General features: G+C 36.7%; 1 protein-coding gene across 6 annotated transcripts in view; it reads right to left on the bottom strand.

The window, feature by feature from the left end:
• The window catches only part of LOC5571875 (formin-like protein CG32138), a 314,369-nt gene that overhangs the window by 101,984 nt on the left and 192,448 nt on the right, over positions 1-19,937 (bottom strand). The window lies entirely within an intron of this gene.

Here is a 19,937-nt window from a genome sequence, read left to right as displayed (position 1 = left end):
GTATCGTATACCCCCTTTATGAGTAACAAACATGTGGGATGTTTTATTTATGAACTTTTGCCCTCCATTTCGGATCCGAGTGTATGCATTTATGCCATCCATATCATTTTCTACTATGCGGCAAATAGCGGCGGAATCGCTAAAAATAACAACAACTATTACATCATTGTGTTATTTTGGATTCAGTTAGTAGTAGCAATGGCTGATGAGGCAGCCAGTGGCACTCTTATCGGGCACAATCATCGCTGTTGTTATTCACTTTCGTTTCTTCTTTGTAGGAGGAGTGCGGCTTTGCAGCTACTAGAGCTAGACGCATGAATGTAAGTACAACAAGCAAGCGATAAATGCATCAAGTACAACTGATCACGAATGGCATGGCATGACATACACGCCGGCGGTACACAGTGGTCCAGCTATAAAAAGTCATGGCAAGAACTGCGCATTCCTAATATTTTACACTTTTGGATACTGAGGAGTGTTGTACAGCATGATAAAGGGTTGAAGTTTTTTTTGGGCGTGGTCACCATTCTTTAGGGATTATTGAAAAGAATACAAAACAAAATCTTCTATAATCAATTCCATAGTCTTTAAATGACATTTAAACAAGATATACGTGATACTCGCTTTAAGGTAGCCGTTGAGTCCTCTGCACTTCAATGAGAATACACTGAGAGCTTGGAAAATGGGAAAGTATTGAATTACAGAATTTGGCTTGGTAAACGACGAGCTTAAGTTTGCTAGAGTTTGTATCCTTTGTCAGATACGCGTATTTCGCGACCACAACTGTAAGGCAGTCTTCAGTGTCGTGTACTAGACTCGACTTAGTACACGACACTGAAGACGGCCTTACAGTTGAGGTCGAAATACGTGTATCTGTCAAAGGATACAAACTCTAATGGAGTAAAATGATATAGTACTAAATTAGAGTTTTCATTTGTTCTCCAACTTAAACCAGGACTGCCCAACGTACGGCCGCTTATTATATTTTGAGCTATTCTAAGATTAATATTAATATTAAGATTAATATTGTTTTTTTATCTCTCAATATTTGTTTGATTTCTTGTATGATTGAAAATATTCCATTGAAAAAATGCTTAATTTTATACAGATCTCGCCAATAACTTTATTTTCTATCAAGTGGACAATATTTGTATCGGGTTCGAAAAGCACAATGAATTTATATCATGTTCGGACAAATGTTGTTTTCAACAAGATAAAGGCCAGACACAATCTCACGGAATTGTACAGTCCTGAGCATGAATTTTATACACGCGAAAGATTATCACAAACATTAGCTTATTAAATTTAATACAGGATTCTCAAAGAAATAAAAACTCTAGTGGAATTAAATGGTATAGTACTAAGTTCGGTTTTTCGTTTGTTTCACAACTTAAACCAAGCTTGGACTTTGAGGTTTTGCGATGTTTTTGAAAAGTTGAACCACTGTGTGACAGGCCGTAGGTAACTCGAAGCTCTAGCATTATTACATCGTCGGAATATGCGGAGCGAAGAAGCTGTCATGCATGTTGCAGAGATAGCGTTATCAGTGTCGGACGTGTCTGATTGGTGTATAGTATGTTAAGCGCGTAACAAAGCTACTTATGCATTTCTTGTAGGATTAAGACAGTGGGTCAGGTCATGATGCATCTTTCTTGGAATTGTTGCACATAACATCAACTTATACACTCAAACAGTGGATGTAAGATTCAAATACGAATACAAACTCTCCAAACAATGCTATAGTGCATGAAATAACTTTTGGTTAATAAAGACCATCATTTTGCTAATGACACACCCTGCGTAGCATCAAAGGGTTATTTTACAATTATTTCATTATTTTCGTTCAACACAATTGGCAAAGCGCGATTTAATAACTCACCCAGCCAACCCAGACACCAATCATTGAACTAAGAGAGATAGGCACTTATACAGACTACACATAATTAATTGTTGAATGCCTAATTTCCAGCTGAAGTTCATTACGCTTCTATTGGTTAGACAATGGATGATGTAAGTAAGTATCACCGGTTCGACGCTCTAGGTATCGGACCTATGATTATGGTCGTCATTATCCGTTGCACACTTACAGGTTCGTACGTAAAAAGATTCCTCATGCGACAAAATGAAGGAAAGGCAGGATTTATATAGTTAATGAATGGCAATTTCACGCCACAATGACACAATATTTGACCTCAAAGGCATTACTGAATATTTTATTAGAAAATGGCTTAACACTAAATGTTCAATTATTTGTGTTTTCTTTTTTTCACTTTGTCCTTCTGTTTTTACGACATTCTGAATTTAGACCTTTTACATAAATTCATGAAGGACTTAAACTCCTCTAATTCTTTTACGATGGACGAAAATGATTATGCATTATAAATACGATTTAATTTAAATTCCCAACTAAGAAACGAGTTCAGTTAACGGTTCCTGACGCATGGAAAAAGCCTGATTATATTCGAGCGAAATCAACCTCTAACGAAACTTTTATCCAATAATGAAAGAAGTTCTTCTTCTTCTTGGCGTTACGTCCCCACTGGGACGGAGCCGGCTACTCAGCTTCACTGTTACTAACTGAGAGTTTTCTTTACCTAAGTTGCCATTTATGCATTCGTAAATCGTTTGACAGGTACGATGATGCTCTATGCCTAAAGCAGTCAAGGAAATTTCCATTACGAAAAGATCCTGGACCGACCGGGAATCGAACCTAGACACCTTCAGCATGGCTTTGCTTTGTAGCCGCGGACTCTAACCACTCGGCTAAAGAAGACCCCTAATGCAAGAAGTGCTTCGTGGAATTTGACAGCTGTTCCGTTTGGTCGTGTGAAACTTGGACTACTTTGCGTACCCACATTGATATTTGCATGCTGGTATAACGATATCGAAATGTTAATAGCGTAATACCACCAATACATTAATCGACATTGCATTAAAAATTAACAAAGATAGCATCCAGAGTGGCAACGAAGGAGATGGAAATAAATATTTTTGGTACAACTTTAGAATAGGATCTACGCTAAAGCGGTTCAAGATTTAAAAAAGTTTGGAAATCCAATCTCCCATATCTTTCTTACTATCCTTACCATAAAAATAGTGCTCTGTCAAATTTTTAGCTTCCTTGGTGGTGATTTAAGGTGGCCCAAAGACGATGAAGGAAATTACTACAAAGAAATTTAAAAACGTGTGTCAAACACGTTATCATCCCATAGTGAAAACCTATTCTACTATTAACCTTCTAGTCGTCGCACGGTTTGCCACCGTCAGAACCACCACGCTGCTGTTGTGAACGAAAAGCGAGGTTTTTTCAACAGAGTTGTACAAAATACAACAGCGCGACGACTGAAGTTTTAAGGATGTTGCTAAAGAAACAAATCTTTTTCAGAAGTTCCTCCAGAGATTCTTCTAGGTATTTTCAAGCGATTTCTCATGATGTTTCTCCAGAGATTTTTTCAGAAATTCTTCCAGAGACTCCTTCAAGCATTCCTCCAGAAAAAATATCTAAAGGAATTCGTGAAAACATGTCTCCAAGGGTTTCTCCTCCTGTAGGGATTCCACAAGGAATTTCTTTTGGGATTCTACAAACACTTACTTCACGAATTCCTAAAGGGATTCCTCAAGAGTTTTCTTCAGCAATTCTCATAGAGATAGCTTCAGCAAAATCGCAACAAGAAATACTTTAAGGGTCTTCAAAACTACACAACTATTTTTACAAATACTCCAGGGATTTACCTAGAAGTTTATCTAGATAATTGTTCTGGGCCTCAAAAAATACCTTCGGGGGTCTTTCCAAGAATTCCTCTAGAAATTATTCCCGAATATCTATCATGATTTCTTCCAGGAATTTCATCAGAAATAATCCCAAGAATTCTTCCAGGAATTCCTTCCAGAATGTTTCTAGAAACTCCTTCTATGAAGAAATTTTGGGATAAATCCGTATATAAATTCCTAGAGAAATACTTGGAAAGATTCCAGGAGTAATCCCAAGAGGAATCTATAGAAAAAAATATTAAGAAATCTCAGTAGGATTTTATAGAAGAATCCCTAGAGGGAATTCTGGGAGAATTCTTGGAGGAATCTCTGGTTAATTCTCTGGAAAAATCCTTGTAGAAATTTTTACCGGAGTTTTTGGAGGAATACCCGGAAAAATCTGTAAGGATTTGGCAAATATTATGAGTAATAAAACGACCTACTGGATGGCAATACAACGTTAGCCGAATCAACTAGTCAAAACTGAAATCCCGGGAGGTTTTTTTATGAAAGTCCTCAATATGTTTCTGGAGAAAGATTTGAAGGGATCTAAAAGAGTTCCTGAAAAAAATCCCTGAGCATGAGCATGAGCATGATTGACCGCCCGCAGTTGCTACTCCGTTATTGCAAGAACAGCTGTACTTACACAGGGAACCAACAGACGCTAGTCGGGATCAGTATCATCCTCAATGTGTAAATACTGGTGCTCTTATTATTATAATAAACAATACCGGCGCCGGCTGCGTCCGAATGCAGGTCAATTTTGGAATGGGAGGGAAATGTTGACGTGTTACTTGCTTTACAGAAACCGAGGAGTCCTCTGCACTTCCACAAGAAAACACTGGGAGTTTGGATATGGGAAAGGATTCGTTTTGGTAAACGATAGATATATAATTCGAAATGAATAAGTGAGCATATACACGAATGACCGCATTATCCAAACCAGAAACGATACTGATTTCGTTGCTCGCTCGACAGGAGCATACAACAGGTTCAACGTATCAAACTCTACTGACGCGTTTTTTTTTGTTTTTCACTGGCGCATTTCGTTTTTCTTCCGCGCAACGCGAACCGGACACAATGGATCCGGATTCCGTCGCTCGCCCACGAGGAGCATGCAACAGATTCAATGGATCCAACACTACTGACGCGTTTGTTTTTTTTTTTCATCGGCACACTTCGTTTTTTCTTCCGCGCAGCGCAAACTGGACACAATGGATCCGGATTCCGACGCTCGCCCACAAGGAGCATGCAACAGATTCAACGGATCCAACACTACTCAGTTCCTGAAAAAAAATCCCTGCAGAAATTATTAAGGGATAATTTGGAAGAACTACTGAACAATGCAAAGTTGGATGAGCATCTGAAAACAGTCCCCAAAAATTTCATAACTATGAAATAAATAAAAACTTGGAGGAATTCATAGAGAAATATTCAGAGACATTTCTTGAATAATGAATATTTATAAAAGTTTTTGAAAGTAGTTTCCTGAAAAATATATTAAGTTAGGTAAAGAAAATTTCCAAATAAAACCCATGAAGCATTCCAGAAGAAAGCCATAGAATGTAAAGAATCTTTATCCAAAATATTTAATTGAAAAACGTTCTTACTATTTTCAAATTTTAATTTTTGTTTTTGGTTATGGTTGGTAAATTATGATAAGCTTGATAGACTTAAATTCTTCCACAGGAAGTTATCACAAGATTCTTTCAAAAATACTTTCAAAAATTTCTTTTTAAATTAGTACAAACATGTTCAATGATTTTTTTTTCAATTTTTTTTTTAATTCCTGACACAGTACTATTTTATTTTTTTAATTCCTCCAGGATTTTTTTTTGGGTATTCCTTCAGGAACCCGTTTAGAAATTCTCTCTTGGATTCTACCAGTAATTGACTCAAAATTAAAAACAAAATCTGGCAGGTTACTTGGTATTTCCCATGCTTTAGTAGTTTCAGTAGTAGTATGTTCAGAATTTTCTTCCTAATACTCCTCCATGATAAGCTTTAGATCGCAACCACCTTTCTTAGATTTATTCCTATCGGAATACCTTCAGTAATTCATCCAGAAATTCTATCAGAAGTTCTTCTAGGGATTCTACAGGGATTCCTCTTTCGCAAGAAGGCTCCTAAGGAATTCCTATAGGGATGCTTCTAATCACTCCTCCAGTAAAATCTTCGCTGGAATGCCTCCTGGAATTTATCCAATAAATCCTGTACAGATTACTCCAGAGATTCTTACAGAGATTCTTGGAGGGATTTCTCAAGGTTTTCTTTTAAAAATTCCTCCAGAAATTCTGCAAAAGACTCCTCCAAGGATTTTTTCAGGAAAACTTCTTTACAGATTTTTGCCGAGATGTTCCAAGGATTTCTTCAGGAACTACTCCAAGGATTACTCCAAGGATTTCTCTAGAAATTTGGATGGATTTCTCCAAGGATACTTGCCACCTCTATGGATTCTACTAGGAATTACTTTACGGATTTATCAATGGATTCTCCAAGAGTTTCCTCCAGAAATGTCAATTGAAGTCAATTGCAGGACTGTTTGTAGGGATTCCTAAAAAAATCCTTTGAACATTTTTGAAGGATCATATGTAGGGATTTAATCTCTAAAGAAATTGTTAAATAATTTTCTGCAAAAATCTCTAGAGGCCTTGAGCAGTCTCTGTAAATATTCCTGTAAGAATTTCGATAATTTTCTGAAGGAATCCCTGTAGGCATCTCTGGAGGAATCTCTGGAGTAAAGAAATGGGGCCCGATCCTACACAAGTTTGCATGGTCTACGTAAGAAATATTTGAAATTCATCTTACATTAAAGAAAGTTTAGTTGAGGGAAATCGTTTGTTAACAGTATACTTTGATAACAGCATCAGTGACATTTTGACGATCAATATATAAACCGGATGAACAATAAGGCTGCTAGAAAGGACGAGCTCCCGGTCGATTTTCTTAAACATGGAAGTGAGCAGCTGCACAAACTCCTTCGCTGTATCATTTTAAAGATATAGGAAAAAGGACAACTGCATACTAGTTTGTTGGATGGTCTCATTTGTAGAATTTCCAAGAAAAGTCATCGAATGGAGTAAATATGCCAATTTCAAAGAAATAAAGCTTCTCCTTGGGGCCTAGATGACCGTAGCAGTAAACGCGCAGCTATTCAATAAGACAAAGCTGAGGGGCGTAGGTGCGAATCGCGCCGGTCGAGAATCTTTTCGTAATGGACATTTTCTTGACTTCCCTGGGCATAGAGTTTCTTCGTGCCTGGCACATACAAAAATGATTAATTGGCAAACAAAGCTAATAACTCTGGAAGTGTTTATAAGAACACTTAGCTGAGAAGCAGGCTTTGTCGCCTTTTGGGACGTAATTCCAGAAAGAGGAAAAAAGCTCCTCAACTCGGCGTACAAAATCATGTCCATTTAACAGGCTGAAGCCGCGTGAATTGAGAGTCTTTAATCGATGAATACCAAGCTGGTTTCTGAAAGGGACGTCCAACGACGGATAAAATGTTTACCCTACAAAACCAAAACTGTAACTTTGAATCAAAAAGCGAAATATTTCAACAAAAATGAAAGAAATACAAATAATAAGAATTTAGTTGCATATAAAGATAGTTATCATAATTGTTGAGCTTAGTAAATAAAAACACAATACAATCATAATGAAAACAAAACGCGTTTATGCATCCTGCCGTTGACACATGGCGCCCAAGCGGAAAGCAATCCAAACCCCCAATTAAAGCTCAAAATGTGATTGTACCCCTTTATCGTACATCTTTCTCCCTATCCAGCCGCAGTGGAAACTATAACAATCCGTTGACACTGCAACCGGTCGGAATCGGTAGCAAAAGTGGTGGGTTGAGGTGGGCGTGTTGTCCAAAAGAAACAATACCAAACAACAATCTCAGTCCTTCCGGAGCATTGAATTCAGACTCTAAGGGCGGTTCTCGTAGCCGGCTACGCCACAGTTAATGATAATGTTCAAATTTAATTAGCCACTTTAGGGTTAAGTTTAAGCCGCGGGCCATGAATCGGCGGTAGCATAACATAATCATAAATATGCAGCGAGCGAACCGTTTATCCCGTGTGTTTTGTCTACTACTGTTTTCGGAATGCATTCTCAAAACGGTAGCAATCCGATCACAAAAGAGGAATATAATTGTAACAATCAGAGATATTATTTCTTACAATATTTTATAACGGAATGTGTTATAAATTATAACCGGCAGGGTGTTGAGAGTTGTAGTTGAAATTCGTGAAAAAAAGGCACAATCGAGAAGCCCAAACACAAGTGAGTGTAAGTGACATTTTTAACGGTTTTTAGTTTTCAACGGTATTTTTAGGTTCTACAAAAAAATATAATTCGTAGAACATTGGCTGGTTTGTGGCTCTCAAACAATTTGTATGGAAATAAAAAAAAAATGCTGACAAAACATCAAAGTCGATTTGCTAAAAACTAGTCAGTTACACCTATTTGCTTCTAACCACCTCAATTAAAACAGGTCTTGATTTATATATATTTATTTCAAAATCATAACTTGATGAGATATGATAAATCAAGATTGGAAAGACAATTATTACAAAGATTGTTGCAAACTAGATATAATAATTCGAGGTATTGTTGATACTATGGAGTTTTTTAGCTGTTATACATTTCTTATCGGGGATCTGCTCTACATAACTAAGTTTAAGTTTATTATTAATTGATGACTTGTGGCGCTTGTAATTCATCGCATCAGCAACCATGGAACTGGGCACGTGCTTTGTAATCGTTATTACTAACGAAAATGAATGAGCTTCTTGGGCTGACTAATTCCAAAATGGCAACAATTATCTCGAACCTCAATACCGTGAAATTGCGTAGCGTAATTTAGCGCATGCGTTGGCGGTTGCACGTCGCGTCGGTGGCGTCTTCGAGGCGCACGACCTAATAGAACAGTTATGCGCCATCAATTCAATGCGGTGCCTTCTATTGCATAACATTTCGTACCAGTAATGGACTCTAGCGAACGACGCTTCGAGTACTGTAATTTCCCTTCTCCCGTGGAATCTCCTTGGGGGCAGACCGGCGATGCACAATGGGATATTTGGCAAATCTAGCTGGCCAAAAGTTGGTCAAAAAAATCACACTGACATTGAAATAATTTTCTACACACAAACAATTGTAGGATAATGCTTTCTACTATTTTTCCATTATTCAAGTCTATATTTGCACTGCATCACCTCAAAGTTAGGGTTTTTAAAAAATGAGAAACTAAGCTAATTCTTTTTTAGGCCGTACATCATAGTTTTCAGTTTTCTAACAATAACAAGCGTAACAAAAATGACATTTTTGCGTGTCTTAAGAATCAAATTATGTGTCTCTAGTAGTTTTGAGGTTGCTGAATCTGATGCCGTTCTCAGAAATGTTCCAGCACGTCACAATTTTTAGCTACAGGTTGCTAAAGTTGTATAAAACACAGGTTTCATTGATGATCACATAAAATTTAAACAATGATTTATCGAAAAATAATATGATCTAATCTATCCAGCATGCAAAATAGGACTTCTTCCATTTCAGATATAATTTGATTGAAATTGCATGATCAAATTGAGATCTCCATACAAAATTGCAGTCTCCATACGAATTTTTTTGTTTCTCTTATATGGCAAAATACAAAACTTTTCTAAACCAACAAAAAATAACTCTTGAGCATCGGAATTATTATGAACTTTGTTGATAAGTATTGTTGATAAGTAAGCTATACATATGAAGTTTGAGTTCTGAAGCAAATTAAGCAAATAAATTGCCATGCAAGCTAGAGAACTTGCATAAAAGTTGGCTGAAACAGTCAAAATTAGCATTTTCAACAGCCAGTATCTCGAAAACTAGACGTGCTATGATATTTCTGTAAATGATTCAGCAACCCTTAATTAAGTAAATAGCGGTATTTTGGTGATTGAGACAAAATCGTGTTACATTGTGTAATTTTAGTTCGTAATGCCAAAACCCGTAATAGCTGATTTAAAAGGAAAAGCTTTTAAATTAGCTATTACCATCGTATGTACCATTTATGGCCATATTGGTTCCCTATTTCGCTACACGTGTTCTTTTGAATGTTTCCACATTTCGATAGGTTTTGTGTGTTTCAGAAGTAAGATATGGGATATACCTTGATGGTAAAACATTCGAACTTTACATATGGCCAAATAAGGAACCACTATGATCATGATTGGTACTATTTGATTTAGATTTTGCGAAATATGACCGATCACGCGAAAAAAAATCAGATCAGATTATCACGTTTTTTTCCTAGTTTTACAACAAATTGTTATTTTTGAACATACATTAACGATTTTTACACGGCTTTTTTTATACGCCTTTCGGAATTAACACGGCTTTTTTCTATCTTTTTGAACGAGATTTTTAGCCCTGGGCTAGTTCATCTCGGGACCAACGGCTTTACTTCCCCGAAGGAAGACGTCACTGAAATTTTTTAGTGACTATCTCGGGGATGGGATTCGATCCCAGGTCCTCGGCGTGAGAGGCGTGTGTTCTAACCACTACACCAGGTCCGTCCCCATACGGATTTTTTCTTATTAACACGAATTTCGGAATTGACACGGTACTTTTTGCACGGATTCCAGAATTAACACAATTTGTTTTTACACTGATTCCGGAATTAGCACGGAATTTTTTTGCGCGATTTTTTTATTTTTGAACATACATTAACGATTTTACACGTTTTCTTTTTACACGGCTTTTTTATACGCCTTTCGGAATTAATACGGCTTTTTTTCTTATTAACACGAATTTCGGAATTGACACGGTACTTTGTGCACGGATTCCAGAATTAACACAATTTATTTTTACACTAATTCCGGAATTAGCACGGAATTTTTTTGCGCGATTTTTTTACACGGCTTTTTTATACGCCTTTCGAAACATACAAAAAAAAAATCGCGCAAAAAAAATTCCGTGCTAATTCCGGAATCAGTGTAAAAATAAATTGTGTTAATTCTGGAATCCGTGCAAAAAGTACCGTGTCAATTCCGAAATTCGTGTTAATAAGAAAAGAGCCGTGTTAATTCCGAAAGGCGTATTAAAATAGCCGTGTAAAAAGAAAACGTGCAAAAAAATTCCGTGCTAATTCCGGAATCAGTGTAAAAATAAATTGTGTTAATTCTGGAATCCGTGCAAAAAGTACCGTGTCAATTCCGAAATTCGTGTTAATAAGAAAAAAGCCGTATTAATTCCGAAAGGCGTATAATAAAAGCCGTGTAAAAAGAAAACGTGTAAAAATCGTTAATGTATGTTCAAATATAAAAAATCGCGCAAAAACATTCCGTGCTAATTCCGGAATCAGTGTAAAAATAAATTGTGTTAATTCTGGAATCCGTGCAAAAAGTACCGTGTCAATTCCGAAATTCGTGTTAATAAGAAAAGAGCCGTGTTAATTCCGAAAGGCGTATAAAAAAAGCCGTGTAAAAAGAAAAAGTGCAAGAAAACGTGTAAAAATCGTTAATGTATGTTCAAAAATAAAATATCGCGCAAATAAATTCCGTGCTAATTCCGGAATCAGTGTAAAAATATATTGTGTTAATTCTGGAATCCGTGTAAAAAGTACCATGTCAATTCCGAAATTCGTGTTAATAAGAAAAAAGCCGTGTTAATTCCGAAAGGCGTATAAAAAAGCCGTGTAAAAAGAAAACGCGTAAAAATCGTTAATGTATGTTCAAAAATAAAAAAATCGCGCAAAAAAAATTCCGTGCTAATTCCGGAATCAGTGTAAAAATAAATTGTGTTAATTCTGGAATCCGTGCAAAAAGTACCGCGTCAATTCCGAAATTCGTGTTAATAAGAAAAAAGCCGTGTTAATTCCGAAAGGCGTATAAAAAAGCCGTGTAAAAAGAAAACGTGTAAAAATCGTTAATGTATGTTCATGGCTAGCTCGGCGCGTATCCCCCGTGTAAAAAACCTTAGTGTATAACAATTAACCCTGTTTAAAGCGAATTTGGGATCAAAATTTATTTATTATGTTTCAGTCATAGAACTTTTGCCCTAAACTAGTTTTGATCTCTTGCCTCTTGCCTGTGGAGTAAAGGTTCGTTTAAGACAATCAGCATAGAAATTGGCAAAATTGTAGCCATTATGTTGAAGATCCGCTGTATAGTATTTGTTTGTATTCAACTGTCATCGTTTTTCTGGAAATCTTGAAAACATATTCAGTCAGTCTCAAGTCAGAAAAGTAAACAAACTTACACTATCGATACTACATTACTACGTGTTTTGCAGATGAAATTCTACACGTTCCGCTCTAAACACGTCAATTTTACACTGGTACTGGTGCAAAAATGTTGTAAGTAATTGAATGAAACGGCTTATCATTTTGTCATAATTTTTTCGTGGAAAATAATAGAATCTACCTAGTTTTTGAACGCGAGCTGATTGTATGCAAAATTTAGGCGATGAACACGGCGAAAAAATGTTAAAAAGATTGTTCATTTTGAAACAGTTTTAGAAGACAGGTTATGATACTTCTTAATTAATTTTCTCAAAACTGTATGAAAGTGGCTTACGCCGATTTGAAAAAGTAATCGAGAAATATTGATTATTCAACAAAGGTCGAAATTTCACCCCACCTTACTCTATATAACGTAAAGCGAATACCAAGAGCAGAAATCAACACACTTCTATCTTTTTTCATAATTTCTCAAAAGACTCTTGTACTCTTAGAATCTGCGTCGATTTTGAATATTGATAATCTGGATCCGGAGATTTTTCAAATTTACCTAAATTTCAGGCCACAGATTTTTTTTTCAGTTTGACTGTACGCTTTTCGAAACAATAATTTGATGTCTGTTATGGAAAAATAGTAAAAAGTAATCATATAGTAACTTAAAGATCTCTTGAAGACACCTCAACCGATTTGTATGATTTATTAAGAGAAGCTCCTGCCATTGTATAGCCCACATTTTATTTTCTTTTGATAAATTTACTAACAACAAAATGTGCGGATAAAGAAATTTTATATATTCTTCTTCTTCTTCTTCTTTCTAGCGTTACGTACCAACTGGGACAAAGCCTGCTTCTCAGATTAGTGTTTTTATGAGCACTTCCACAGTTAGTAACTGAGAGCTTTCTTTGCCGATTGACCATTTTTGCATGTGTATATCGTGTGTATCAATGTAGGCGATGGTAGATTGAGTATTTTCGTCCCTGATTGTATCATTGTATCAAGACGAAATAAAAAAAAATATAAGTCGGGCTTAGAATGGGCACCATTTTTAGTACTACATTTGTTCCTACATACCCAAGTATGACAGATCGCTGTACACTTTTCACAACATTCTAGATTTTGATTTACTACGGCATGCGTCATGAACATGTGCCAAAGAACATGAAGGTCGTTATTTCGTCTTTGGTTGTAGACAATTGATTTGTTGCTCAATAACTTATTGAGCTCTTGAAAAAGCTTAACAACGATTTGCTGTTCATTCAGTATTAAAATACGTTAGTTTGTTATTCTACAGGTGCTATTGAAGGCACACTGAGGAAAGTTGAAATGCGTGGAGCAAGATGGAATGCATCGTTTTATATGTGACGGTCATTCATCTTGGAAGAAAATTCTGCATGTGGAGTTTGTTTGAACTGAAATTAGATGTTACAATAGAATTTTTTTCAATCGAAATTGACTTACAAATTTCTACTGGAACATCTAATTTCAGTTCAAACAAACTCCACATGCAGGATTTTTTTTCCAAAATGTATGACCGTCACCTATAAAACGCTGTTCGCTGTTTGCTGTTTAACCTTGCCACAGACGCTTCAACTTGCCCCGGTGTACCTTATAGAAATGTTATTACTACCTTGTGAAGAGCATGCTGAAATATGCTGGAATTTATTTTAAATACCTGAGAATGGTATTTATTTGTTATGTATTTCTGCAAGGATGATTCGTTTTAAGTGTATGATAAATCAAAATACCGTTCAAAACGTCTTTTGCCGCTAACAGAGCATAAAAAAATGCCAAAATATGTCTCAAAATACTTTTGGCTATCCATATGGTCCAAATATCCCTTAGTGCTATGCTGTAAAATCCAAATGAATAGCAATAGCTAGAAAAAAAAAACAACGACAACTTTAGCTAGACAGAGAAGCAAAAAAGTCCGCACCTTTCGATGAATTGAGGTTGCGATGAAAAACGTGTGCGCTTTAAAAAAAAAGTAGGGTCGATGTACCAATAGCCGCATAGCTAAGAACAAAAATTCGTATAAAATCGAAAAATAACGCTATCGTTATTATTTTTTCATCATCTGAAAGCTTTTTATCTTTGGTTTTGTGGGAAAATTATGAAAACTACGAAAACTCAAATGTTTGCATTTATTATCGCGTGTGCCACTATAGGAATACATGTGCCTATAGTAGCACTATTTCTAATTTCTGTTCCTATAGTAGCACTAGCATCCCGGCGTTGGCAAAATACTTATCAAAACCGTATGTTTACAAAACTTTTATATTTTTCCTACAAAGTGTGGATCAAAAGCTTTCGTTTGATTTAAAAAAAGTTCTTAATTCATCAATTATTTTGTAAAATAAAAAATAGTTTCTCTCAGTAGTGCTACTATAGGAACAATAGGTTTACTATAGGCGCAAGGGAGCTCAAATTTTAAGCAAAACTAATTATTTAGATCATTTTTTGAACAAAATCAAGCTGTGCATCAATGGTACTTAGATAAATAGCTCCTGACCTTCATGTCAAAAAATGTTTTGAACAGGTTTATAGCGAAACGGCCGTAAAAAGTCACTAGTGCGACTATAGGGGACTGTCCACTAAGGGAACACCGACCCTACTATTGATGACGACGACGACCATGCTTCGGTAAAGCACACTTCATACAGTAAACTACGCTAAAAAACTGCATACAGTCGCCTCTAGAGCCTGGAGATCACATGGAGTGGATTAACTATTCGGTCGGTCGTTTATGCTGCGCTGCACTCCATTATCCAATCACGGGCAATCGCTGGAAATTGACTCATTTGCAGTTCGCGCCCTACAGAAAAGCGACGCCGACGACGTCGCCATTCAGACCGGCTAACAAAGTTGCACTCCTCGAGGGGTAAGGTGAGAAGTGAGAATATATTTATGTCAATTCGATATCAACGGAGAAGAAAAACAAAACACGATTCATGTGTTAGGGGCCCAGATAGCCGTAGCGGTAAACGCGCAGCTATTCAGCATGACCATGCTGAGGGTCGTGGGTTCGAATCCCGCTGGTCGAGGATCTTTTCGTAAAGGAAACTTTCTCGATTCCCAGGGCATAGAGTATCTTCGTACCTGCCACACGATATACACATGCAAAAATGGTCAATCGGCATAGAAAGCTCTCAGTTAATAACTGTGGAAGTGCTCAGAAGAACACTAATCTGAGAAGCAGGCTTTGTCCCAGTTGGGACGTAATGCCAGAAAGAAGAAGAAGATTCATGTGTTCAAAAGCTAAATTTGGTGTGAAGTTATCAAGGTAGAATACCTCGAGATAACATCCTACACAAAGAATAGGTAATAGCTAATTGATTACAAATAATCACCACTGATTAATATTGATTCAAGTATTGGGATATTCATATAATTTTTTCTACAAATCTGGACTGACTTTTTGTCGAGTAGTGTTTGATATCCGTTGAATTTGTTGCATGCTCCTTTGTGGGCGACGGGATCCGGATCAATTGTGTCCGGTTTGCGTTGTGCGGAAGAAAAAAACGAACGACGTTGAATCTGTTGCATGCTCCTGTGGAGAGAGCTACGAAATCAGGATCGTGTCCGGTTCGCGTAGTAACCGCACTGTCGGAATCGATCCGTGTATATGCTCACGCATTCATTTCAAATTATATCTTTATTGTTTACCAAAACTAATCCTCTCCCATATCCATATTCCCAGTGCTTCCTTGTGGAAGTGCAAAGGACTTCTCGGCTTCCATAAAGCAGGTAACACATCAACATTCTCCTCCCATCCCAAAATTGACCTGCATTTGTACGCAACCGTCGCCGTTATTGTTTTTTGTAATAATGATAGCACACATTGGAGATGCTACTGATCCTAAGTAGCGTCTGTTGGTTCTCTGTATAAGTATAGCTGTTCTTGCAATAACGGTAGCAACTGCGGACGGTCTCATGCTCAACATTCTCAAATTTGGACTGACTTTTTATCAAGCAACTATCAATTCGTTGGAAAACAGATCAATTATCTTCCGAATGAGAAATAGTGATTTTTGAAATAAGGTGCAGAATTCAATGTTTACAGTTTTGTACAGTACTGACACTGTTGTTTGTTTTCTTCATCTACTTTTGTGCCATCTCCATTGGTACAATCATATTGGTGGCTGTGCTATTGCTTTGATGGTGGCATAAATGTAAATTGAGTATAGTGAGCATGATTTTTTTCGCCTCTTGGTGGGTTAAATCGCTTCTCTTTTATAGTTGATCATTAAAAGGGAGAGAAAGAGGCTATGTCAAGAGCAAGGAAGAAGCCTGGTAATAGGTTTGTTCCACTTAATAAGCAACAGTCTCAAACAAATTTCGAGCACATACATCGTTTTAAAGAAAAAATCACGAATATTGTTGATAATGTTAATATTCCATAATCTGAAACAAATTTAATTAACAGGAGGGTTTATACTGTCCTTTTACGTCTATTTGTTCCATGTTTCATGTAAATCTTAAGGACCGAGGGACAAATATGCGTAAAACGGCAATATGAATTTGATAATTGTTAGGCATTAAGAGTTCTTTTCAAAATATGTTACGTGGTTAAAAACGCGAATTAAAAACGGTTTTCAAATAGTGAAGGACTTATATTCCTTCCCCTAATCCCAACTGACTGCAAGGACCTGGCCTGCGCTGTTATTGATCCTGTAAAAATAGAGGCATTGAATTCTGCACACTGAAGAAGTATATGGCCAATCCCAGCCGAGCTTCTAGTTGATTCTATTTGCATCTTCAGTCAATCACGGAATAGCAACCATAGATATGTGTTAGTCCAGTGCTGTAAGCAATCACGGTAGTTGACACGTTTACGTTGACATTCGACAGCCTTTGCCTTCAGCATTCACAACCCGAGTCAGGAGGTTTCCGTAAAATCTGAAAAGGGTCACTGTGTTTTATTTTCTCGATTTCATGCACTTTTTGAATAGCGCCAAAACCGTTGATTTTAGCGATATAGTTTGTTTGGAGAAGTTTCTTGGTGTAATAAAGCGCATCTTTTGATGTAAAAAGTTTTGTGATCAATCCACCTAGCAGTGAGATAGAAAAACTATTTTTTCAAAACATTTAGATAGACGTATGGTGTCTTCCGCAAAGTTGTAGAATTGGCAATTTGAAACAACTTTGTCGAAGACTCAATTTTTCTAGCTCTTATACTTTTTGAGATATATGTCGCTGTATGTGGATGGCCCCTAAAAATCATACTTTTTATCATAACTTTTTTCCAAAGTCAGTTGTTTGTCATAGAAAAACCCGTGTTTTTACTGAACACATCATCACCCTATCTTTGGAAGTAACAAAGTTATTCATATATTACTCGTTTTTTAAGGGGTAGTTTAGGCCTCTATAACTAGCTTCGGCGCAAAATGGCGCAGACGACTCTTACAAATCATGAAAGTATCATATCTTCCCTTTCGGCAGTTGATAAAACCTTTTGTCTATAAGCGTCTTTGCATGGGTTCTAACTATCAAACAATTAAGCCTTATTAAAACGAAGAGATAGAGAATTGCGATGTTCAGCAAAAATACGCGTTTTAAGATGTTTAACAATATTGTAGAAGACATGAAAAATGTTAAAAATCTTGTAAAATAATTACGAATTTTTGAACATAAAGTGCACAAATTTGTATTGAAAAACTAGTTTAAAATCATTTTTGTTCATAATTTCTTACTTAAATTTTTAACATTTTTCATATCTTCTACAAAGTTGTTAAACATCTTAAAACGCGTGTTTTTGCTGAACATCGCACCTTTGTATCTCTTAAAGTTAAAGAATTATCAGTCGAATTCGTTTTAATAAGGCTTATTTGTTTGATAGTAAAAACCCATGCAAAGACGCTTATAGACACAAGTTTTTATCAACTGCCGAAAGGGGAGATATGATACTTTCATGATTTGTAAGAGTTGCCTGCGCCATTTTGCGCCGAAGCCAGTTATAGAGACCTAAACTAGGGTAAGTGTTCCCTTAGTTGTGGGTGTTCCTATAGTTGCGGTAGTGCCGTTTTCACTGATTTTATTACATTAGCCACAGAACCGACACTACCAATCGACGTCTTGGCTTGTTGATACACGGAATAGTTGAAAAGAGCGTTCAAATTGCTTTAAAACTGAAGAAATATTACTAAAATTGCTAATACTGTTTTTGATTGTACCAATAGTTGCGGTAAAGTGTTCCTATAGTGGAGGAACCCATAAGAAAACCACGGATACCGCAACTATAGGAACACAAATTAAAAATATACCGCAACTAAAGGAACAGTGTACCAATAGTGGAGGTATTATTTTTCACTGACATGTCGTGGATTACTTCGATGAAATCATTTTTCTCATTAACTCAATGGTCGTTACTTCCCGTTACAACATTAACATGTACATTAATTGCGCTTCTTGAATTTAGGCGATTAAATGAACTTTAATAGTGCTTAGTACCTCCACTAATGGTACATCTACCCTACCCCTTGAAAAAAGAGTAATTCATGAATAGCTTTGTTACTTCAAAAGATAGGGTGATGATGTGTTCAGCAAAAACACGGGTTTTTCTATGGCAAATGACTTTGTAGAAAACACAAAAAATGTTAAAAATCTTGGAAAAAAGTTATGACAAAAAGTATGATTTTTAGGGATCATTAACATACAACGGCATATATTTCAAAAAGTATAAGAGGTAGAAAAATAGTGTCTTCGACAAAGTTGTTTCAAATTGCCAATTCTACAACTTTGCCGAAGACACCATATGTCTATCTAAATGTTTTGAAAAAATAGTTTTTCTATCTCACTGCTAGGTGGATTGATCACAAAACTTTTTTCGTCAAAAGTTTTACCAAGAAACTTCTCCGAACAAACTATATCGCTAAAATCAACGGTTTGGACGCTATTCAAAAAGCGCATGAAATCGATAAAATAAAACACAGTGCCTTGCCATGACCCTCTTCAGATTTTAAGGAAACCCTAAAGTCAATGAGCATATGCAAATCGTATGATGGTAAAACCGCTCTACATTCTACATTACCGTAAAACAAGCATTTTGATACTGTCAGGTATCCAAACGGGAAACTATGTTCCAACCATTTGTGCTATGTTCTACTCTTCAGCGATGACAGTTTTCAAATTGACACATGTTAACATTTTCTAATGCTAGAAAGAAGCCATAATTAGTGCCCTTCTTCAGCATATGACTAATCTAGCTGCTTGTCTACATAGGTTTACATAAGAAGACATCATCAATGCATCTCCGTATCCCACAAAGACACGGCTTTCACAAACACAACCGATCTGGATGGATGATTCGAATCTCAACTTGGAAAGACTTCCTGTCTGTTTTGATTCTTGGCAATCCATCGCAAGAAGTTCTCCCGTCGCGCACTGATGCTGATAAATCAGACGGGAAAGTGGTGTAAGTACACTCTTCCAATCTTCCAGACATCCGTAAAGAGCTAAAAATAAAACATAACTCCCATAGAAGGAAGTTTTTTTTATGGCGTACAAAAAGAGCGACAACGTTTTATTCTCTGCTATCCATCATGATGCTTGTTGTAGCCGCTGTAGTCGCTTAAGCGCTGTCCAACAACATCTTGATGGCAAGAATGAATGAATCTGTCTGACGACGACGGCTCGGCGAAAGAAAAACAGCCATTTGGCATCGAATCAACACCCCATTATTGCATTGGATCGTCGTCTTGGTAGGTGCGTACCGCCCCTGTCTCTGGGAAACGATGACGAGCACGAACGACGACATCCTAATTGAGTATCAATTTCACGACCTCGTCTTTGCCCAATATTCAGATTTGGTGGATTGGACTGCTGCAGCATCTTTTTCGATCTTCTTGATTCACAGATGTGCAATTTGAGGAAACGTTTATGGTTATGCTGGTGATTCATGCAAACATCCATGCAAAGGAATGCTGCCAAATGACTGAGGAGTTTCTGTCATCACTCATTCCATGGGAATGGA

Source organism: Aedes aegypti, chromosome 3, assembly GCF_002204515.2.
Source record: "Aedes aegypti strain LVP_AGWG chromosome 3, AaegL5.0 Primary Assembly, whole genome shotgun sequence".
NCBI lineage: Eukaryota > Metazoa > Arthropoda > Insecta > Diptera > Culicidae > Aedes > Aedes aegypti.
Note: the sequence above shows the minus strand (reverse complement) of the source record. Positions and strands in the feature narration are given on the sequence as shown.